At 36.1% G+C, this 25,731-nt stretch overlaps 1 protein-coding gene across 1 annotated transcript in view; it reads left to right on the top strand.

The window, feature by feature from the left end:
* The first annotated feature begins 863 nt into the window (after positions 1-863).
* LOC145689071 (uncharacterized) overlaps positions 864-25,731 on the top strand; it is a 93,801-nt gene continuing 68,933 nt past the window's right edge. Inside the window, exon 1 of the mRNA XM_081763196.1 lies at positions 864-1,048. The gene's annotated coding sequence lies outside the window, so the exon portion shown is untranslated. The remainder of the gene's footprint in view (positions 1,049-25,731) is intronic.

Here is a 25,731-nt window from a genome sequence, read left to right as displayed (position 1 = left end):
GAACACTAAACATACAACCTTTAATAGAACACATTTTCCTCTTTATTTAAGAGAACATCTTAGTTTGTAAAAGTACAGTCGTTGTTCCTCCACCAAATTCAATTAAGGAATCATTCTCATCTGTTATCCTTATCTCAAAATTATCAACCTTGTCTTTGGATATAGGGAAAAATAATGGACAAGTAGGCTCATAAATAATTCTAAGTTTAAACTCAGTATCTGTTTTAAATGATGCTATAATTCCTGTTTCTCTATGTGTGTACTCTGTATCTTTAACAAACATACCATCTGGTATATTACAGTGAACATTTATAGAATCAAACGGATGAAACTTTGGCAACTTACTTCCAATATGTGTTTTGTTTTTTCTAAAACTTCAAGAACATTAATCTTGAAGTTTTAGAAACAATTAACAAAGTACCATATGACTGTACAGACACACCCAGTGAGAAAAATATGAACTACCACCAATCTATTTACAGCTCATGGTTTTACTAACAGATGACTGAATCTCTTTTCATATTTTGTGGGAAGTAATGCCCGATGTGCATCCAAAGGGTGATATTTAAGCAATTGAACTTCATGGTCACGAATGGAGTAGAAACGCGATACTTTTTGGAATTACTCATTGAATATCTGCCTACTTAGAAAGTTGGTAACATACCGAATTTTAATTAGTTAATGAGTGATTCGAAATAAAAGAATACGTGTGTGTATTCCGCTCTCGTTGTGTTTTGGAGTTTGTTTACTTATTTTACGAGTTGCGATTTTCACATGTTCTATGTGACATCACTGAATTATGAAAGTGCGTTTGCGCAGATTGATATAGGCGGCAGCTCAGTGAAGAAGGAGGCAGAGTAATATGGCGACGAGCTGCACGTGGTTTGTGTTGAGAACACGCTAAGAAAAAAATGTCAGGGGAGTGATTATAGTTATGTGAGTGTGTGACTAATGGAATATTACTGAGTACGGTGTTGTTGAAATAAGAATTACCTTACGGAAAGAATACAGTTCGAAGTCGCTTGGTTGTATCCTCGAATCATTAGAGGTATGTGAAAATGAATGCTCCCTGGGCATTTTTCTCTTTCTCGTTGCATTTTTGAATTTGTGTGGCCCTTGTACTTAAATGTGTATCCCTGTAGAGCCCTTATGATTCTTCAAGCATTTTAGATATGTGAAAATGAATTCTTCGTGTCCCTTTTTCTTTTTCGTTGCATTTCTTAATTTCGCCCTTGTACTTACATATGCACCTTTGTAGTGCCCTTGTACTTAATGTATGATTGGGGGGGATGAACGCATATCGCATGTTCCGTGCACGTTGGTACTTCTTACTGTTGCACTACGTAAAAAATTGATTTTATTTTATGTAGAAGTGGTAATAGAACACATAAGAAACGCAGATCACCTTGTATTCTCACTTCATATTGGAGTGAGAATAGAACATGATTTGGGTTTCTTGTGTGTCCTATTACCTGTTGTACATGAAATAGAATTAATTTTGTAGGTAGTGCAACAGTAAGAATTATCCTCGTGCACCGGAGATGAGAAATAGCTGTTCTTAAGAATTACCGTGCAAAGTAAACCCGCGTACGGTAGCTAGTTACCACTGTAAGTGAAATGAAATATCAAAAATTCAATGTGGCAAATCATGACACAAACATTAGAAAAAAGTTTGGGAAGGAAGGAATTTACATAATTAAGGAATTACGTCCTTAATATATTGTGTTAATTTGGAAAACAAATGTACAAGCAAAGGAAGCATTTCAGGATGTTCCCTATAAAATACTTAGGAACGTACAAGAACACATTCAACATGTAAGAGATGTAAGTTTATCCCAAATACAGAATTTTGCGCTATCCTCGTTTACCAACATTCTGCGTAATGCCCTAATCTGCATAGCAATCTTATTTTTACCGGCCATCTAGCACATGCTGGTTAGCGTTGTTTGTACATTAATTCACATATCATGTACGTTCACTAAGCCCTTAAAGTGATTATATATTGAGAAATTAAGGTCCATACTCTAGAAATGATTCCTGGGAATGTAAAAAGTCGACTTCCTTGAAAGAAATGAGTGCAGCTACGAAATGGTTTGATATATGGACCTCTACAATTAATGAACGTCCATTGATGGTTAAAATATTCTTTATCTTGTATTTTACTAATGTCTTTCGAAGCCCTCCGGAAAAATGAGGCTAGACACATTTGAGCTAAATTCTAAGCAAAAACACAAACGTCCATAGTTTTTGTTACAATATAATACATTCCACGTTTAAATTTGGAAAATATTAGGATAAATACCATTCTCACGATGTCTTATTTTACATAAGTCTCCATATAAATAAAACAATATTGTCGAGCACCCATATTTTAAATATGTGCAACAATTAATGAGAAGTGTGTAATCAATAATAAAGAAATAATTAGCTTATCAAGATATGAACTACATAAGATTTGTATGAGTCGTATCGATCTTATTTTTATTTGGTATACAGCTTGTCTATCTGTACCATGCAATTTCCAAATTGTAGGTTAATAACTTACGTTCGAGACATCTCCCATACGTAAATATTTCTCGTGAAGTATTACTTTTAACCAACAGTTTCCGAACGCGTGTAACCGTATTATCAATCTGAGCCATTTAGTATATGAAAAATTGAAATTTAGACTTTTTGTTGTTAATTGTTGGGAGTCATTAGAGTACGACGCGCAAGTCTCCTTAACCACTATTTTTCTAGGCGTTTCTATATTCCTTTCAAATTCAGGATCTTCTTCTACTGCTAATTCTGATTTCGGGACGACTTGGGCAATGGGGACCAGTTGTCGACAGGGACAAGATGAGTATCATTCGACTCGTATTAACGAGTAGATCAATAATTGATATGCCATTTTCCCGAAAATCCAATTTTTACCCGGGAAATTAATAAAAATTCTGGATTTTGAGCAATAGGGACCAGTTGTCGACATGGACGAGATGGGTATCATTCGATTCGCACTAACGAGTAGATCAATAATTTATATGCCATTTTCCCGAAAATCCAATTTTTACCCGGGAAATTAATAAAAATTCTGGATTTTGGGCAATGGGGACCAGTTGTCGACAGGGACGAGATGGGTATCATTCGATTCGTTTTAACGCGTAGATCAATAATTGATGTGCCATTTTCCCGAAAATCCAATTTCTACCCGGGAACTTAATAAAAATTCGGGATTTTGAGAAATGGGGTCCAGTTGTCGACAGGGACGAGATGGGTATCATTCGATTGGTATTTACAAGTGGATCAATAATTGATATGCCATTTTCCCGAAAATCCAATTTTTACCCGGGAAATCAATAAAAATTCGTGATTTTGGGCAATGTCTAACACCGTTGTCATTACATTCCTTATGCAGACTTTCGTTCCCTATACTCGGTTTGAAAATATCATCTCGTCCTACCTTCGCACTGAAATTCACTAATAGAATTTTCATATGGTATCGCGGGAGTTGGTCAAATATTCGTTCTACTTCTTCGTAGAAACTGTCTTTTATATCGTCATTTTTATCTTCAGTTGGGGCATGTACATTTAAAACAATAATATCACACCACCATCCCTTAAGAGTAATAAAAGAAAGTCTGTCAGTGACTAATTCAACCCGTTTAATTGCTGTAATATACGTTTATGAACGAAAAACCCTGTTCCTAACTGGTGATTTTTATTTCCTTCCCCGTAAAAGAACGTAAAATTTCCGGAATTCACAGATCCATTTCCTTCCCACCTAACTTCCTGAACTCCTACTACGTCCATGCTATATTTCTCTAACTCACTCGTTACGGATTTTAACGCGCCTGCCCTATAAAGACTCCTAATATTCCATGTTCCAAATCTCATGTCCATTTTCTTTTGCTTAGGTCGTGCCAAGTTATCAGTCCTTGTTGAATCCACTTGTTTTAAATCTTTTTATTGCAACTTAATATCAATACAAATCAATAAACAAAATGAGGAAGGTGATACAAACTGGCAGGTACACGAAAAGGTACATTATGTATGGAGCACTCTAAAAAAAATTGTAAATAATTGTATCAATTATTGATCTACTCGTTAATGCGAATCGAATGATACCCATCTCGTCCCTGTCGACAACTGGTCCCCATTGCCGAAAATCCCGAATTTTTATTAATTTTCCGGGTTAAAATTGAATTTTCGGCAAAATGGCATATCAATTATTGATCTACTCGTTAATACGAATCGAATGATACCCATCTCGTCCCTGTCGACAACTGGTCCCCATTGTCCAAAATCACGAATTTTTATTAATTTTCCGGGTTAAAATTGGATTTTCGGAAAAATGACATATCAATTATTGATCAACTCGTAAATACCAATTGAATGATACCCATCCCGCCCCAGTCGACAAGTGGTCCCCATTGCCCAAAATCACGAATTTTTATTAATTTTCCGGGTTAAAATTGGATTTTCGTTAAAATGACATACCAATTATTGATCTACTCGCTAATACCAATCGAATGAGACCCATCTCGTCCCTGTCGACAAGTGGTCCCCATTGCTCAAAAAAACCGAATTTTTATAAATTTCCCGGGTAAAAATTGGATTTTCGGGAAAATGGCATATCAATTATTGATCTACTCGTTAATACCAATTGAATGATACCCATCTCGTCCTTGTCGACAATTGGTCCCCATTGCCCAAAATGCCGTATTTTTATTAATTTCCCGGGTTAAAATTGGATTTTCGGGAAAATGGAATATCAATTATTGATTTACTCGTTAATACGAATCGAATGATATCCATCTCGTCCCTGTCGACAACTGGTCCCCATTGCTCAAAATCCAGAATTTTTATTAATTTTCCGGGTTAAAATTGGATTTTCGGGAAAATGGCATATCAATTATTGATCTACTCGTTAATACGAATCGAATGATACCCATCTCGTCCCTGTCGACAACTGGTCCCCATTGCCCAAAATCCCGAATTTTATTAATTTTCCGGGTTAAAATTGGATTTTCGGGAAAATGACATATCAATTATTGATCTACTCATTAATACGAATCGAATGATACCCATCTCGTCCCTGTCGACAAGTGGTCCCCATTGCTCAAAATCCCTTATTTTTATAAATTTCCCGGGTAAAAATTGGATTTTCGGAAAAATGACATTTCAATTATTGATCTTCTCGTTAATACGAATCGAATGATACCCATCTCGTCCCTGTCGACAACTGGTCCCCATTGCTCAAAATCCCGAATTTTTATTAATTTTCCGGGTTAAAATTGGATTTTCGGGAAAATGGCATATCAATTATTGATCTACTCGTTAATACGAATAGAATGATACCCATCTCGTCCCTGTCGACAACTGGTCCCCATTGCCCAAAATCACGAATTTTTATTAATTTTCCGGGTTAAAATTGGATTTTCGGGAAAATGGCATATCAATTATTGATCTACTCGTTAATACGAATCGAATGATACCCATCTCGTCCCTGTCGACAATTGGTCCCCATTGCCCAAAATCACGAATTTTTAATTTTCCGGGTTAAAATTGGATTTTCTTGAAAATGACATTTCAATTATTGATCTTCTCGTTAATACGAATCGAATGATACCCATCTCGTCCCTGTCGACAACTGGTCCCCATTGCCCAAAATCCAGAATTTTTATTAATTTCCCGGGTAAAAATTGGATTTTCGGGAAAATGGCATATCAATTATTGATCTACTCGTTAATACGAATCGAATGATACCCATCTCGTCCCTGTCGACAACTGGTCCCCTTTGCTCAAAATCCCGAATTTTTATTAATTTCCCGGGTTAAAATTGGATTTTCGGGAAAATGGCATATCAATTATTAATCTATTCGTTAATACGAATCGAATGATACCCATCTCGTCCCTGTCGACAACTGGTCCCGATTGCCCAAAATCCAGAATTTTTATTAATTTCCCGGGTAAAAATTGGATTTTCGGGAAAATGGCATATCAATTATTGATCTACTCTTTAATACGAATCGAATGATATCCATCTCGTCCCTGTCGACAACTGGTCCCCATTGCTCAAAATCCCGAATTTTTATTAATTTCCCGGTTAAAAATTGAATTTTCGGGAAAATGGCATATCAATTATTGATCTACTCGTTAATGCGAATCGAATGATACCCATCTTGTCCCTGTCGACAACTGGTCCCCATTGCCCAAGTCGTCCCCTGATTTCACCCTATCAACGTTTAGTTTAACATCCAAAGAACACATAGCTGTATCCTTGTCATTTGTTTCCTCTCCTTCCGTTGTGGATAATATTAACTCTTTCTTGTCAGTCATCAGTTCATATGTCCACCCTTTCCCTTCGAGTGGATCTTCCTTAGGTAAGTCAAAAGCAATTTCTTCTTTGCACATCAATTCCAACTTAACAGACGCCTCACCAGCCATTGTGACTTGAAATATAATAAGAATTTAACACTGTTCTTATACTTTCCTTATATTTTATGTTGCCAGTGTTAATGAAATGATGTACAAGAACGTTCACAAAAGCAACTTTATATTTAAAATCATCATCTTCTGCAGTTTCTTATTTCCTTAGCCACGATCGCTCTCTCGGCAATTGTTTTTTGTTTGTAGCAGCCGGAGGAAAGGCAAGAGATACCCAGATGTATATATTTTTAGTTCAGATTTCGTTGAAGTGAGATCCTTTGTCGCTAGTGTAGTTCACTCTCACATACCGCTATTCTCGTGTTTCAGAAGGTATCCATCCATCTTTATCGTTTTAGCGGGAATAGCGAATTCTGTATTTGTGTATGCCATTGCGGTTTGGTTGACTGTCGAACTCCCGTTGCGTATACTAATTTTATTTAATATACGTGCTATTAGTGCTTCAAGTGCTACCTTTGATTGTGACTTGTGCCGCGACTTAAGATAGTTAGTGCGAACAATTTAATATTTTAACACAATTTTTCCACTTGAGACAAATAACAATTAAAAACTTATAATCCCCATCTTAACCTTAACCCATTAAAAACTTAACCTTAGCGTTCATAGCAGTACCAACACCAAAACAGCTAATCGTTCACCAATTGACGCATCACTACTAAATGCTCTTTTCCATGCTTTAGTTTCTAGTTCCTTATCTGCAATAAGTCTTGACTCTGTATCTTTATTGTCTCTGTAGTATATATCGTGTTCTTTACAAGCCTCATCTAATGGGTTAATACCTTTATCACCTCTTTCTAATCTTTCTTGGAGCTTAGTTCCCGGACCACAATACGAAAATCCTGGAATATGTAATTGAAATGGGAGTTTATTAATCAAATCATTTACTAATCCTTTTCCAAGCTTCTCATCATTCCAGAATCGTGGTGGTAATGTATTTAAGATCTTAATCAAATACCCTATACCCAGTGGTGCCCACCCCCCCTTATGTCTATGACGCACCCCCCCTAATTGTCTATCCGTAGGTGTTCTTCCATGAAAAAAATCTTTTCGAGTAATTTTACCCCCCCTCATCAAACATATTTATATAGATTTTAACCCCCCCCAAATATTTCAATGACGCAGTTTGCGTCATAGCCCCCCCTTGTGGGCACCCCTGCTATACCTTTTGGATCACTAGGAATAAATTCTGATGCTTATTATTAATCATACTCACTATACCTACTTTCTCATTATAAAAGTTATTATTACCAGCCTTTTCTTCTCCATCTATAACTATTAACCGATCAATTAACTTTCTCACATCATCCATCCATATATATTCTTTAGGTATCTCTGTATATTGTTTAATTCCTTCACCAGTCCTTTTAGGAGTTGGAGATAAAGATGGTTTAATATAATTATCCCAAATAGGCTTGATAATATTAATGTACTTAGAACCTCTATTAGATGCTACTTTTTTCTCTCGATTATATTTTTGGAAGGCAGCATCTGATAGTAGTAATGGGGTTACTTTGCCTCACTTTTTGGCCCCTGGGTCCCTGCCTCAGGACCCATGGTCCCTGGCCGGGGTCAATGACCTAGGGGTACCATGGCCCACCCCCTAAAATTTGGCAGGGGTACATAGGACCACCCCCAGGACCCATGGTCCCTGGCCCGTGTCAATGACCTAGGGGTACTTAGGACCACCCCTCTAGATTTTGGCAGGGGTACATAGGACCACCCCCCTTAAATTTTGGAAATTGCCAAATCTAAAAATTGGGTGTGGTAGCCTAGGACCACAGTATGTACCTCTATCAGTATTGGGTGTCTATGTCGTTCCCTTTTATGAGTAAAAAATTGCCAAAAATTCAAATTTCGGAGGTTTTTGACCTTATTTATCCCCTTGGATGAGGTGTTATTACCCTATATGGTTATATGGGCGTATACAGGGATTCATTCCCTTTTATAAGACATGGGTATATTAATGCACCCCTTGAAATTTTTGGGAGGGGTACTTTGGCCCACCCCTTCAATTTTGGAAATTGCCCAATTTAAACATTGGGTATTATAGTACAGGACCCTAATATGTATTATGATAAATTTGGGTGGTCCACCTCGTTCCCTTCTAGGGGTATAAAATTGCCAAAATATAAACGTAAGCAATACGTAGTACCACGTGTTTGGTTTTTGGTCGATTTTATCCCCTTTGATGAGGTTATTATCCTATATATATATATAGTTATATGGTCATGTATAGGGGTCCATTACCTTTCATAAGATATGGGTATATTTGTGCACTCCTTTAAAAATTTGGGAGGGGTACTTTTGGCCCACCCCTTAAATTTTGGAAATTGCTCATTTTATATATTTGGTATTATAGCACGGGACCCTAACATGTATTATAATAAATTTGGGTGGTCCACTTCGTTCCCTTTTAGGGGTACAAAATTGCCAAATTTTAGTACAACCACGTGTTTGGTTTTTGGTTATTTTATTCCCTTGGATGAGGTCCTATTACCTTATATGGGTGTATACAGGTGTTTATTTTCCTATTGTAAGACGTAGGTACATTTGTGCACCCCGGCAGGGATGCCTTGGCCCACCCCTTAAATTTTTTGGAAATTGCCCAATTTAAACATTTGGTATAATAGTATAGAACCCTAATATAGATCACTATAAATTTTTCGGTGGTCTATCTCGTTTCCCTCTTAGGGGTATAAAACTGCCAAAATATAAACGTAAGCATTACGTTGTACCACGTGTTTGTTTTTTTTTTGACCTAATTCATTTCCTTGGATGAGATCCTATTACCTTATATGGTTGGGGGGCGCGGTGGCTCAGTGGTAGAGCGTTCACCTCTGGTGCTTGGGGTCCCGGGTTCGATCCCAGCCCCCGCCAAGTGAACTTTGTGGTGGACAAACACCGTGCTCGTGGGTTTTCTCGGGGTTCTCCCGTTTCCTCCCACTTTCTTCATTCCACCATTTTCATTCATCTCTCATTATCACCGTCTCCTTTAGCCTCACCGGCATAACCGTGGGACGTAAAACTTAAAGATTTCATTTTTTTTACCTTATATGGTTATATGGCCATGTATAGGAGTCCATTCCCTATTATGAAACATAAGTACATATGTGCACCCCCGGGAATGGTACCTTGGCCCGCCCCCTTAAGTTTTAGAAATTGCCAAATCTAAACATTTGGTATCATAGTACTGGACCCTAATATATATTACTACAAAATTTGGGTGGTCCACCTCGTTCCCTTTTAGGGTGCATTTTGTTCCGCTTTAGGAGTGAACCTTGCAATCGTTCCGAGTTTGATTCTTGGAAATGTTGAATTTAACGTCCCCGCGAAAACGGTGAGAGATGATAGGACGAAACATGAACTTACTTGACTGAGGATTGAAGCAGTGACCTCATACAGTAGAGACAAGCGCTGAGCCATCGTACACGTGTGTTGATTACTATGCAATAGTCCCGAGTTTGATTCTTGGTGCTAGTTTCAGGAAATGTTAACGTCCCACTTGAAACGATGATGAGAAATGAGAAAACATCATAAACTTACTTGCTTGCGGATTGAAGCAGAGATCTCACATATTTGAACCACTATGGCCCATTGAGAAGTTCAGTTTTTGATTACTATGTCATGGTCCCGAGTTCGATTTTTTTTTGTGTGTGTGTGTGTGTTAGTTTAAGAAATGTTGAGTTTAACGTCCCCTTGAAACGATGATGAAAAATGATAGGAGGAAACATGAACTTACTTCGTTGTGGATTGAAGCGCTGAGCCGTCGTACTCCATTCAGTGCGAACAGTTTCGCGTATGAAAAGAAGACGAGCAGATTATGTTACATTACACATTTCAGTGCGAGCAGTTTACACTAGGTTTATGTTTCATATAGAAAGATAGAAGATCTGCGTTGTCATCTTTTTACTTCGTGTGCAACTTTGACCTTGAAGAAAACCTTGTTGACTCAGTGCTAGCATTGACGTATACACACAATCTTATTGTTTAGTTGGCTGTATTTAGAGATCAATCAGACATGTAAGGTTGCTGGTTCAAATCTAGTTGTGTTCGCTGTAACTCAGGGTCTGAGCGATACTTACCGAAATTTTTCCAGTGTTGCCAACACTATCAGAATGAATCGATTCATTTAGTCGGAGCAGTTTCGTGACGAAAACAGAATTTTGTTTTGCACACAAAAATTTTTTCTGAAACAGAATTTTGTTTGTACATAAAAATTTTTTTCTGAAACAGAATTTTGTTTGTACATAAAAATTTTCTGAAACAGTTTTTGTTTTGTACACACAAAAAAAATTTTCTGAAACAGAATTTTGTTTTCGTACACAAAAATTTTTTTCTGAAAACATTTTTTTTTCGTACACAAAAATTTTCTGAATCAGTTTTTTTTTCGTACACAAAAAATTTTCTGAAACAAAAATTTAGTTTGATTTTTTTTCCGCAAAACATTGATTTATTTTATCGGTAAACTGATTCAGAAAAAAGAAATTAAAATCGCAGTACAGGAAAAAGAATTTGATTTTAGGATGTGAAATAAAACACAGAATCATATTTTTGTACATTTATTTTTAGCATGTGAAAATGAATACAGAATTTCTTTTTCTTCAAAGGAAGACGTGTCCGTGACAGGTACAAGTTCTGTAAAGAGAAAATAAAACATATGAATATACACGGTAATATTTATTTTTTTTTCCTGTGAAAGAAGAAAAACAGATTATTAACATCGAACTAACTGATCAAGAGAGAGTGAGGTGAGAAAAAGAAAAGCAAATGTGACGTACCTGAATTCCTTTTTTTTTCTCCACGGGTTTCTGCAAGGTGATGTTATCTGAGTTTTGTTTCCGCTGTGGCCTCGTTGAAGCATGTCCCGTGTTGCGTTGATTCTTTGCCCCGTCTTTGGGAGGTGATGTTGGTGGGATTAGGGGAAAATATGGCTGTTATTCTGTTCTGGCTTTTTTATACCCATAGGGCAATGTCTCGTATGTGTCTGGTATTAATCGGCGTTTTTTATAGTTGAAACTGTACTTCTTTTCTTCAGGTTTTGTGACAAGATGATGATCGTGGGTTCTGTAAATTTTGTGCGGCGTGCTAATGGAGATTTTTTCACTCGATTGATTTATGATCATTTGCTCCAGACTGTTAAAATTTAGCTTTTGACTTGCAGTATAATTGAGTGTGAATCCACGAATTTTGCATACATAACTGGTTGATTTCGTGTCGGGGTTGTAGATTTCCAAGGCGTACTGTTTTGGGCCACCAGACACGAATTTTTTAATGTATGCTTTTGGTCCAATTGATTCCAGTTCATTTGACATTGAACCAAGAAATACTTCTGGTTCTGTTGTGGGCTGTGATGGTCGCTGCGTGAATATTACGGAATCTGTATCGAAATATAGTACTCTTTCTTGCAGCAGTTCTAAATATTTGTAGAGTTCCAGACGAGCTTGACACGTTGTAAATGCTCCAAGGACAACATTAGCATTGTGATTTTGTACTGGAACATCATCTTCATACTGCCAATAAAGGTATAACATCGAATCGTTAACAGGTAAAATTTGGTTGACTTTTATATCTGGAGCAGTTAATTTCTGATACAGTTCTTTGGGGTCGTTAATGATGGTCGTTTGGCTGAAATTGTCTCTTATAGCGAGTCGTCCCCAGAAGGCATTCAAACAGAGTTTTGCAAGACTACGACGTGCTGAATTTGTCATTATATTTGCTGCATCTAAAGTTATGCCTTCCCGTTGTTGTACCACTTGAATATACTGCTGCTTTTCTTCTTCGGTGACGCAATTGGCAGGCCAACCAGAAGCTTCTAGCTTCGATTTCAAAAATGTGTTAATGTATTCGCTGAATAATCCGCCAGTCTTGGTTTCTGGATCATATACGGTGATGTCGTAATCCCAAATTTCGTAAATTTCAATGACTTGATACCCAAGTTCAATGGCTTTTTGAATTTCATAGGACACCCATGTTCCTGTTAGACTTCGTTCACTTTCCGAATGTGTACATTCAGAATCTTGATTTAATGCTGTGGCACAGGCAGCACAAAGTGGAAACAACAACTTCTTATTTGAGCGAAATGGCAGCACTGGATGAAACACATTTCTGCTAGGCAAAATCTTCAACTTGACCAATCCGTTGACATCTTGAATGTCGGGCATTTCTGGATCTCCCTGTAGATATATTCGTGGATGCCCTATTGGATACCGTCCACATTTATTGACATAAGGATACAGGGAAACGATATCCAAGAATTTTATTTCTTCGCCTTCATTTTCATTTGCGACGTGATACAATTTAATGGCATTAACACGGCCACCATAGAAGCTGTCTCTTGGATTTAATGGTGTCTTATTAGTATAAGGATGTGTGTTTAAAGAAGAGGCCAATGCTGGATTGGATTTTAACACTTCACGAAATTCACATTCCCACATTTCATGTACTTTATATCCCATGGATCGTAATAACTTCATTTTACGCTGTGTTCTCTCGTAGCGATAGTTCATTGTTTCTTCGGAGTTCTCATAAATGGGTTGATCACGGCCTGTAGGGACACATAGAGGACATCCGTGGAATCTGCACCCTTCAAATTCATACACGTGTTCCTCTTTAGTGTCGGGATTTTTGTAGTAGCCGTCCAGATGAAAACCAGCAACATAAACTTCTTTTCCTCTCGCAGCATGTAGAATTGGATGGCCCTCTTTTTCCTCCATGTAGGCAAGCCACTGCAAAGCAATCCGTGACTGATTGTTTCTGTGACGGTATCCTCGTGCAGGAAGAATGCTAATAGTATTGGGTTTTAAAGAATTTCGTCGAAATACTAAATTGCACGCACTCGCCAAAGTGATAGCCTCCAGGAAAGGATTGACGTGAGTTTCTTGTTCAAAAGTGGTCATGAAAGATATACAAGCCAATCGAAGTACGTTGACGTCCTGGACACAATAGTTTACCAATTCTTCTTGGAAAATAAACGTATCGTTCTGGTGTTCGTTGTACCATGTCATGAATTTTTCTCGTTCATCCACTTTCATTTCATCTGCACCATAATAATGGATGTCCGGTAATTTTCCCACATACGTTTGATTTGCAGCAGTATTAAAAAAGTGTGGAAAATATCCTTTGGTCGCTGGTAAATGAAATGCCTTGGATAATTTACTTAAAGCCATTGGCATGAAATTTAAGGAGTCAATAAACGATAAGTGATTCACTTTCATGCTTAAAATTTTTGCTCCGTTCAAGATCAAAGTAGGTTTCAATTCATGTTTTTCCACTAAAGATTTAAGAATAAAATGACCATCATAGCCCTTACAGTTATGTGCCAAAGATACAATAAGTTTGATGTTGGGTCGTGGTTGACGTAAATACGCAAGAAAGGCATTGATCGGATCATCTTGAAAAATATGTTCTCGCTGTCCACAAACTTCACACGGATGATGTATATCCTCATCTTGAACACAGTTGTAACATACTTGTTGGGCCACCAGTAAATTGGGCTTATGAATGAACGTGTCTTCATCGAAGAAAGTATCCTGTGTGGCTTCGATATCATAGAAGACAATCATAGCTTTCTTGGCATGTAACACTGATGGAACTCCAGGCTTTAATTGAGTCGTATCAGGCTTCATGTAGCATTGGTGGGTAGACGTAACATGTTTATGGCACACATTACAAAAATAATCAGTACAATCATGTTTTCTTTCCCCTGTATGGACAAACGAATAAATGCGTAGACATTTGGCACACTGTTTCACCATCTTGCATATTGGTTGGCCTTTATGGTATGGTACAGTCAGATGATTTGTATAACATGTTTCACCATAAAATTCACGATTGCACTCTGGGCACTGCTTCTCCGTATTGGTCTTACTACATGGCGGTTTCTGCAAACATTTCTCACACATGGCCGAACAGTTCTTGACGTGTCTATTTCTGTTATTATATTTTTTGTGGCATGCAGCACAATAATACACAGTAGAGAAAACGGCCGTTAATGACGTGATGATGTCATAATGTGAATTGATGCACATTAAATTGATTGGAATCTTGTCTTCGCCACCCGGTCCTTCATACAGAATATCTTCTCCGGAAAAGCTGGTGTATACGGTAAGTTTATAATCGGTTAAGTAGCGTTGCAATTGTCGTAATTCTTCCACGGATCCCCCATGCTCTAAATTCACTGATGATCTGGACAAAAGTTCATGTACGTCAGGGAGAACAACACACTTTCTCTGGTTGTGATATTGTCTGTACAGTTTCTTATTTGTATCCTTATATTTCTTTAGGCCAATAGCAATCACAATCGCATACGCTAAACATTTCTTGTCGGTGTTTTTTACACGTAAAATGCCTTTCTTGCACTTTAATAATTCGTCGTTTGATAAAAGACCTCGACGCATTCTCCCAAATCCACGGGGCACATCCACATGATGAAAATGGACAATGAACGGTTCGTTCATGAGAAAACTATCGTTACTTTGAAGGATGCGATCAAAGGATGCCCATAAAGTCTCCAGTGTCAAATTACTTGCATGCCGGAAAGATAAATAAAATGGCTTGTTCTTCTCATCGTGGGATAAAATCGACTATCCAACCATCGATGATTCGTCGACGTTTTCCAATAAATAATCCAACATCTGTTGAAAGGAGGCCTGAACCCACTCCACAATATCGGTGCCACTGGTCGGAGCATTAATTTGAATTTCCAGCATTCGTCCTTCAAGATTAAAACGCCGATAATGTCTATTGATTTCTCGCAAGACAGTAAAGCCAGAAGTAGCCATATTCAAATAGGGAAAAAGGTAAGGTAAGCAAAAAGGAATAGGCAAAGAAAAACAAATATCTAAAACGAGAAAAAAGCACGAATTAAAATTGAATTCAGAGATCACTACGTTATCAAAATGACTACACGATCAATCCTAAAAGAATGATCATATCTCAAATAGTTCTACTACTGAAACGTTTTATTGTCGTCAAACCCGGACCAACATCAACATGTAAATGACCTAAGTTTCTGTAGTGATAAAAAGAATGAATGAAATTGTTTTTCTAACTGTGCTGAAAGAATCATTGTAGTAAGCATTTTTTCCTCTGACACTGAACTTTAAAACGTATGACGAACATGAAACGAAAACAAAATCTCATGCGCTTGCTTTTCTCGAGCTAAGGCAAGAAAGACTCGAATTCGTTTCTCGGCGGGAGATCAGATCCCACATTAAACTGTAGGTCCACGTCTCACGTTGTAGGGAACAAATTCGTGCGTAGTTTCTTTGTTTACTATCAGAAACTGAGCTAAGTGGTTAGCGTTACGCACCTCTGGCCCGGGTTCAACACCCAGTATGCGATCAGATTCAACATTAAGCTGTATTCCTAGCCCCCCACTACTGAAGGGACGCTAAAACCAAAATCAACAAATTTCTCGTGCTTACTTCTAATGTGTGGGATGTGGCCCGGGTTCAACACCCAGTATGCGCTCAGATTCAACATTAAGCTGTATTCCTAGCACCCCACTACTGAAGGGACGCTAAACCAAAATCAACAAATTTCTTGTGCTTACTTCTAATGTGTGGGATTCCTAATTCGATCCCCGGTCAAGTTATTCTTCCATTTGCTAAATATTTCGTGTTAAATAAAACAATGATAACAATGTTATCCTCATGCAAAAAAACACTCCATTGATGTTAAGAAAACGCAGTCGATACTTACCTCAAATTCAAGGAACGGAGTAAAGTCACGCTGTCACTAGAGGTACACCTACGTTCATTCAAGATCTTCGTGGAAGTAGGATTTGAAAATGAAATTAAGAAATTTATTTAGGTCTAAAACGTGTTCAACTATAAAGTGACATCACTATCAGCCAATCAGAAACGAGGAAAATGAATCAATGACATCACGGAGAACCAATGAAAACACAGCTTTCATCATGAGCCGAAACGTGATGTAAGAAGCAATCTGATTGGTTGTGACATTATTCACGTTTTTCTCCTTACACATCAATCGTTACGACATCTAGTATCGCAATTTTGATAATGACATCATACCGTTGACTCGTTAGTTTCTTACGACATTCAAATTAACACATCTAAAATGTGATTCATTTTCCTTAAACTTGATTGAAAAAATGTAACACTCATCGATATGTTACGAAACTGCCTTTGACATAAATGTAAAGTTGAGCTTTAAAAGTCCGTCAGCTGAAAAAAAATGCTGATGTTGTAAAAGCAGATTCTGCAATTTCACAATAACAAGCTTCTATGCGTAACAACAAGCAGAAATGTGTAGTAATGTAACATAATCTGTTCATGTTCTTTTCATACGCAAAACTGCTCGCACTGAATGGAGTACGGTGGCTCAGCGTTTTTTTTTCTGATGTGTGAGTTCTCTGCTTCAATCCGCAAGCAAGTAAGTTTATGATGTTTTCTCATTTCTCATCATCGTTTCAAGTGGGACGTTAACATTTCCTGAAACTAGCACCAAGAATCAAACTCGGGACTATTGCATAGTAATGAACACACGTGTACGATGGCTCAGCGCTTGTCTCTACTGTATGGGGTCACTGCTTCAATCCTCAGTCAAGTAAGTTCATGTTTCGTCCTATCATCTCTCACCGTTTTCGCGGGGACGTTAAATTCAACATTTCCAAGAATCAAACTCGGGACGATTGCAAGGTTCACTCCTAAAGCGGAACAAAATGCACCCTAAAAGGGAACGAGGTGGACCACCCAAATTTTCTAGTAATATATATTAGGGTCCAGTACTATGATACCAAATGCTTAGATTTGGCAATTTCTAAAACTTAAGGGGGCGGGCCAAGGTACCATTCCCGGGGGTGCACATATGTACTTATGTTTCATAATAGGGAATGGACTCCTATACATGGCCATATAACCATATAAGGTAAAAAAAATGAAATCTTTAAGTTTTACGTCCCACGGTTATGCCGGTGAGGCTAAAGGAGACGGTGATAATGAGAGATGAATGAAAATGGTGGAATGAAGAAAGTGGGAGGAAACGGGAGAACCCCGAGAAAACCCACGAGCACGGTGTTTGTCCACCACAAAGTTCACTTGGCGGGGCTGGGATCGAACCCGGGACCCCAAGCACCAGAGGTGAACGCTCTACCACTGAGCCACCGCGCCCCCCAACCATATAAGGTAATAGGATCTCATCCAAGGAAATGAATTAGGTCAAAAAAAAACCAAACACGTGGTACAACGTAATGCTTACGTTTATATTTTGGCAGTTTTATACCCCTAAGAGGGAAACGAGATAGACCACCGAAAAATTTATAGTGATCTATATTAGGGTTCTATACTATTATACCAAATGTTTAAATTGGGCAATTTCCAAAAAATTTAAGGGGTGGGCCAAGGCATCCCTGCCGGGGTGCACAAATGTACCTACGTCTTACAATAGGAAAATAAACACCTGTATACACCCATATAAGGTAATAGGACCTCATCCAAGGGAATAAAATAACAAAAAACCAAACACGTGGTTGTACTAAAATTTGGCAATTTTGTACCCCTAAAAGGGAACGAAGTGGACCACCCAAATTTATTATAATACATGTTAGGGTCCCGTACTATAATACCAAATATATAAAATGAGCAATTTCCAAAATTTAAGGGGTGGGCCAAAAGTACCCCTCCCAAATTTTTAAAGGAGTGCACAAATATACCCATATCTTATGAAAGGTAATGGACCCCTATACATGAGGGTTCTATACTATTATACCAAATGTTTAAATTGGGCAATTTCCAAAAAATTTAAGGGGTGGGCCAAGGCATCCCTGCCAAATTTTTAAAGGGGTGCACAAATGTACCTACGTCTTACAATAGGAAAATAAACACCTGTATACACCCATATAAGGTAATAGGACCTCATCCAAGGGAATAAAATAACCAAAAACCAAACACGTGGTTGTACTAAAATTTGGCAATTTTGTACCCCTAAAAGGGAACGAAGTGGACCACCCAAATTTATTATAATACATGTTAGGGTCCCGTACTATAATACCAAATATATAAAATGAGCAATTTCCAAAATTTAAGGGGTGGGCCAAAAGTACCCCTCCCAAATTTTTAAAGGAGTCCACAAATATACCCATATCTTATGAAAGGTAATGGACCCCTATACATGACCATATAACTATATATATAGGATAATAACCTCATCAAATGGGGATAAAATCGACCAGAAACCAAACACGTGGTACTACGTATTGCTTACGTTTATATTTTGGCAATTTTGTACCCCTAGAAGGGAACGAGGTGGACCACCCAAATTTATCATAATACATATTAGGGTCCTATACTATAATACCCAATGTTTAAATTGGGCAATTTCCAAAATTGAAGGGGTGGCCAAAGTACCCCTCCCAAACATTTCAAGGGGTGCATTAATATACCCATGTCTTATGATAGGTAATGAATCCCTGTATACGCCCATATAACCATATAGGGTAATAACACCTCATCCAAGGGGATAAATTAGGTCAAAAACCTCCGAAATTTGAATTTTTGGCAATTTTTTACCCATGAAAGGGAACGACATAGACACCCAATACTGATAGAGGTACATACTATGGTTCTAGGCTACCACACCCAATTTTTAGATTTGGCAATTTCCAAAATTTAAGGGGGGGGTCCTATGTACCCCTGCCAAAATCTAGAGGGGTGGTCCTAAGTACCCCTAGGTCATTGACACGGGCCAGGGACCATGGGTCCTGGGGGTGGTCCTATGTACCCCTGCCAAATTTTAGGGGGTGGTCCTAGGTACCCCTAGGTAATTGACCCCGGCCAGGGACCATGGGTCCTGAGGCAGGGACCCAGGGGCCAAAAAGTGAGGCAAAGTAACCCCATTACTACTCTGATTCTATTATTTCCTTGTACTGTTCAAAATCTTCATCGTCATAATCTTCAATGGTTTTATTAGTATACATCGTTAACAATTCCCATAGACCTTCTGAACCTTTATATGTTTTACCATTAATTATCAAATCATCACCATTCACTTTAACTTTAGAATTTCCTATCTTATTTATTATTTTTCCATCTTCTTCTACAGTTCTTATTCCAAACACACTATCATTTATTTTACTATAATATTTTGTAGCAATCTTACCAAATGACTGTGCTGTTGTTAAAGGTTCTACTCCTTCAACTTTGTCTTTAATTTGTTTTCTCATTTGTTTTATTTCTACCGTTATAGGCGTATCACTACTACTTGGAGGACTATCATAAGTTATCTTTTTAGGTGTTTCTAGTAGACTAGGATCTATTGAAGCCGTCTTATGTACAACTGGAACAAGTTCAGTTATTAAATTTTTATTTTGTTCTGCTACTTCTTTGATCTCGCTTCCAAAATTTTGGATAGCATCAATTACAGGTTGTTCTTGTGTCTTAAATTTATCATATATACCTGCTCTTTCTTTCTTCCAAATTTGAAGCCCTTAATCAAGAACTCCTTTAACTTAATATTCTTATTAATATCTTTCTCATCCATTTATTATATAGAAAACGAATAAACATCAATAAACGTAAAAAAGTCAACCGTTTATAAAGTGTTTTATCTTGTTCCTATACTTACCATTGTTTACTTTCCTTGTCATATCAATAACTATAAAACCATAATGTCCTTGCCAACATTTTGAACATATCTTTTTAAATTTATCATAAGACATATCTCCTCCAACAAACTCATTATACACATGTTTAAGATTAGTATCATCTTGTCTGAATATGCATAGGAAGTTAGAGTTATCTCTTATAAGCTGTTCAGGAACTTCTGAATATGTTTGTGCAAGATAGAAACAGTCTAAATGTCTATGCATACCTCTTGTAAAGTAATTTCTAACAGTATCTTGATTCTCTAAAATGTAATCATCAAACACAACGACAGAGTATTTTTCACATTCATCAATAGGTACAATAGAATCATTACCGCTTAACAACGTTGCTATTTGCTTCTTAAACTTTAGTTCTGCTTTTTCAAATCGATTTTTAATTGGTCATACTTTGGCTGATTCACGCTTTCAGAATATATATAGAAGTAATTATTGTTTTACCAACCTGGCTGTAATAAAAATTATATAACAGAAAATTTTTACCACACCCAGATGGACCCACTATAAGACATCGAATATCATCAGGTATAAGCTCTCCATTTCTTTTCTTTACTGTTGTTTCTTTTATCATCTCTTTTACATCCCAATTAATAGTTTTCTTACTCATTTATTATAGAGAAAATCGACTCTTTTTTGATCTTATATCTTTAAGTTGTTCTCTGATCTTAAGCAACCTATCTTTTATATATTCGTTATCCATTTCACCATTTAATGTTATTATCACCTCTAACTGTCCTTTAAATGAGTTAATACAAGTGATAATGGTTTTATATTCGTCTTTTCTTTTGCTTATGTTGAACTTAGAAGATAAACCTGTTATAATAGCACTTCCAGTTGCAAGAGACGTTGTTAATATTGAGTAAATTGTTACAGGTATAAAAATATTAATAAATCCAGTTGTTGCAGAAAGTATAACTGATAACGTGATCAAAGTGTAGTATGCATATTTAACAAATCGTAGTTTTCTCTTTTTCTTCTTTAAACTGTATTCTAACTTTTGAATGACATCTTCTGTTAACTTGATTACTTTCTCTCTTGGAATATCTCTAGGTAAATCAAACTCATTCATTTATTATATAATAAGTGGCTAAGGTATTTAAGTTAACGAGTGATACTTCTGTTTTAAAGAAGAAACTCCATTACGAATTAGACAACAGTAGCAACTATTTAAGTATAGGACTAGTTGGATTTTACAGTACATATCTAACTCCAAACATAACAACAGAAAAAAGCAGTTTCTCATATGGTGATAGACAAGTTTTTATACCAGAAGGGCAATATAATTTAAAATCACTTAATGAGTATTTAAAATCTCAATCCATCAACATATCATTATCAGAAGATCATTTAAGAAATAGAGTTAAAATAGAAACTGATAGTAATGATGTTACAATTGGGGTATAGGTACTGTCCTCGGGATTAATGTTCTTGAAGTTTTAGAAAAAACAAAACACATATTGGAAGTAAGTTGCCAAAGTTTCATCCGTTTGATTCTATAAATGTTCACTGTAATATACCAGATGGTATGTTTGTTAAAGATACAGAGTACACACATAGAGAAACAGGAATTATAGCATCATTTAAAACAGATGCTGAGTTTAAACTTAGAATTATTTATGAGCCTACTTATCCATTATTTTTCCCTACATCCAAAGACAAGGTTGATAATTTTGAGATAAAGATAACAGATGAGAATGATTCCTTAATTGAATTTGGTGGAGGAACAACGACTGTACTTTTACAAACTAAGATGTTCTCTTAAATAAAGAGGAAAATGTGTTCTATTAAAGGTTGTATGTTTAGTGTTCCTTATAACAAACTAAAGGATTTAAATATTGATCATGTATTAACAAAGAAACAACTTAGTGATAAATCTAAGAAAATTAAAGAAGGTAAAGGAATGGATTTAACTCTAACTACTGCACAAATGAAAAAGATTAGGAAAGAGCATATGGGTGATTTTATTTTTACAATTCCAGCCATTTTAGCAGCTTTAGGAGCAGTTAGCTCATTAGCAGGTGGTGCAGCATTAGCTATTACTAAAACTGTACTTGATGCTAAGAAGAATAAACAAGAACTTGAAGAACCAAAAAGATACAATATGGCTATGGAAGAAAAGCAGGGAGCAGGTAAACCAAAGAAGTCAAAAAACTAAAACCGTTGACCAACTTCGATATAGAGAGGTTGGTTAAAGAATTAAAGATAAAACGATTTAGAGGTGTATTTATGAGTGACGAACTTCCACATAAACCCTATATAAATGAGTGTGGTGTAGTTAACTTCGATAAATCAGAAAACATTGGTACTCATTGGATATGCTATTGGAAAGATAACAATATAAAGTACGTGTTCGATTCTTATGGTGGTGTTCCTCCTAAACAACTAGTACAATATCTTGGTACCAAAAACTTATTTTACAATGACGAACGAATACAAGACTTTAATTCAGTTATATGTGGTCATCTTTGTGTTAAGGTTTTAAATCTTCTAAATCAAGGGTATTCTTTTAGTGATGTTATGTATATGATTAAAAATGATTAAATATTATTAAGTTTAAGTACTTTTATGGTTTATATCCATAAAAGTTTTGTTTTAAGATAAATATGGAAGATATACACAACAGATTTTTAGATTATTTTGAGAAGCATGAGAATGAACTAGATGCACTAGTTAAATATAAATTTAATTGGTATTTTCGGGATGTTAGTAAGATAGACTTAAAAGATAAAAAACAACGTACATAATGTTACTGGTTTATGGAAAATACCTAAATTTTTGTATACGGAAGAAGAGTTGGTAAAGTTATATCTAATAATTACCTTAAAGGACATGTTGTCAAATTATAGTTCTAGACCATTAAAATGCAGTAATTGTGGTGGTAAGTCATTAACAAAATTTAGGAGTACATACATTTGTGATGATTGTTCTGTAGCGAATGGTTTTGTTTATAGTGCTAATGAAGGAATGAGAGCTGCTTGCGTAAGAAAATCATGGTATGATACTATAAAAAGATTTAAGTTACAGTTATCTCGTTTGCAAGCTTTACAGGATAGAATTATTCCTGAAGAGGTGTTCAAGGTGTTAAATGATGAATTTAGAGGTATATCAAAAGATTTAATATCAACAAAAGATGTTTTAGAAGTACTAAAGAAAAACAAATACACAAAATATTATGATGATGTTTATTTAATACACTATCACCTTACCGATCAAAAACCATTAAACTTACGACATATGAAAGAAACACTTATAAACGGCTTCGAAAACTTATACGAAACCTTTAAAGAACTGTATCCGAAAAGAGTATTGTTTATTAACTTAAAATGTGTATTGTACCATCTGTTGAAAAAGCACGATGTTCATGTTGATATTGATTTTAAACACTCATCTAAACAAATAGAGATGTTAAAGTAATGTTTTGAAAAATTACGATGGACATTTTCTGTATAATAAATGAGTATGGATATATTTGGTAATGTTAAAGATAGAAAAGATAATGTTGATATTAGTGAAGAAAAATTAAAATTGTTGGAGAATTTAAATGATGTTGTTAGCGTAAGTCAACTTAGATCAATAGAAGCACAATTAGAGAATGATAGAAAACGGTTTGAAGATGCATTAGAAACGTTACAAGACACATACGTCAAGAAAGAAGATTTTCAAAAGGTTAGGATGGATACTACTAAATTGATTATGCAGAAGGAAACTATACCCCTATTATATCGATTAAAAGATAAAAACGTTAAGGGGCCAATCTTTAGAATATTTAATTTTTTAATTTTTATAAATTTCTCTATAATGGGAAAATAATGCAAATGGAATTAAGTTTGGATAAATACTTTCTAGAGATATATTTAGGTGATACTTTGATTGAAAATATACCTTTTAGCTTTAACAAGAATGATTACGATTAAACCAACTAAAAATTCAGCTATGGAAGAAGGTGAATTATTGTTTGTTTTGATGTACTCCCATGCGCAAAAAAAATTGCGCGTATACTGTAACTTAAGATTTTTCGCATTTATTCCATTTTCCTTACGTTTATGGGTAAAATTCAGTTATTAGTATGTGGAGATAATAGAAAGGAATCCATCTAAGAAGATATTTCCAAAAAATATAATAAAATAATAAAAATATAAGCAAAAAACAAAATTATGCTCGGTTTTGTGTATACTGGCAACGATGATTTCTAGGGATTTTTTTCAGTAGCAGATCACAATTGCGGAGGGAATTCAGTAGGGGAGTCGAGAAGTTGGATCATGGAACTGGATAGTGGACTAAAATGTTGATTTATTGGTTAAATCCTAGTGTGTAGATTGCCTGCCAAATATAAATTAGCTTCTGTAACTAAGATGTCGTACGAGAATATAGAATTAAACAGAAAACTCTTATTTTAAGGTTCGAAGCGATACGGACCATGGTTATGAAGATTATTTCTTTAAAAAAAGAGCTAACACCATGTAGCCTCCGTGGTTCGGTGGGTAGAGTGGCGGAGTCGTAGTTATTTTATAATTTTGACACCACATCGAATCCCATCCCATCCCATCCCATTTTTTTTACAAAACATTATAATTTTCATGTTAATAAGAACCGAAGCAATATAATAAGGACAACTTACTGATATTTTGCTGTAATGACGTATTTATCCAGGATTAGAGAACTATTGTTTTCTGTTTATGCTGTTGTATAGTTCTCTCATCCTGTTTTCTTGGGGAAAAAACAATTTTGTCTCTAGCGAAGTGTGAAGGATATATACGGACAGAAAAAGACATCTTAGTACCAAACGTGATTTATCGTGGTGAAGTGGACTAGTTTGCCATTATTAAAAAAAATTGAAGTTGGCTTTTCTTTAGGTTTTAGCTAAACAAATTTTTTTCTTTATAAGACTATACTTTATGAGGCAAGGTGTGTGATCATACCTACAAATTTAGCTAGGGAGTGAAAGATAATTGTTTATACAAACATTTTAGAGGTTTAGGTTGGTGAAACACCAATACACCATGGTCTCGCTTATCCGACCATCCTTTGTTCCACATACCATATGATCCGATATATCATTGCAAATAGCACCAATCGGCAAGAAGAACTGCAAGTTGTGATCTTCATCTATTTTTCATGCTGTGGAGTCTATCGCCTAGCGCGCCCGTCTACACCTTGACTCATGCGTCTATCATTCAGTGCAGACACGTATCCAGGTTTTCTATTCGGAGGGGGCCCAACACGAATCCTCGTAAGCACGTAATTCTAATGTTTTTAAATATCAATAATAATAATAATAATAATGCAACAGTTCTGTACCTCTCTTAAACTTTTTCCTACTTTTCATTTATAAACCGGTTTATTTTGGAAACTGCATTATAGCACAATTAAAATGAAACATATTTTCGAGAGAAATGTAACTAAAGAAAACTGTCTGCTACGTATATCACATAACAAAAATAGCAAGAAGACACAGAGTGTATCGTTCTAATATATTAAAGTTAAAAACAGAACGGAAACGAAATGTTAATCCTATTTAAAACTGTTCTTTAATTCCACCTGGTCAGTGGCGTATTTACGATTTTGTTTCGGGAGGGGCTTTTCTAACTTTCGGAGGGGGGGGCTTTGCCTGGAAATGTGAAAATTCTGCAAGATATTTCATTTACTTTACTATACTAAGTAAGATTTCGTGGGGGGCTTAA

The sequence above is a fragment of the Thermobia domestica genome, chromosome 7, assembly GCF_964235325.1.
Source record: "Thermobia domestica chromosome 7, izTheDome1.hap1.1, whole genome shotgun sequence".
Lineage (NCBI taxonomy): Eukaryota > Metazoa > Arthropoda > Insecta > Zygentoma > Lepismatidae > Thermobia > Thermobia domestica.
The sequence above is the reverse complement of the archived record's forward strand: the minus strand, read 5'-3'. Positions and strand labels throughout refer to the sequence as shown.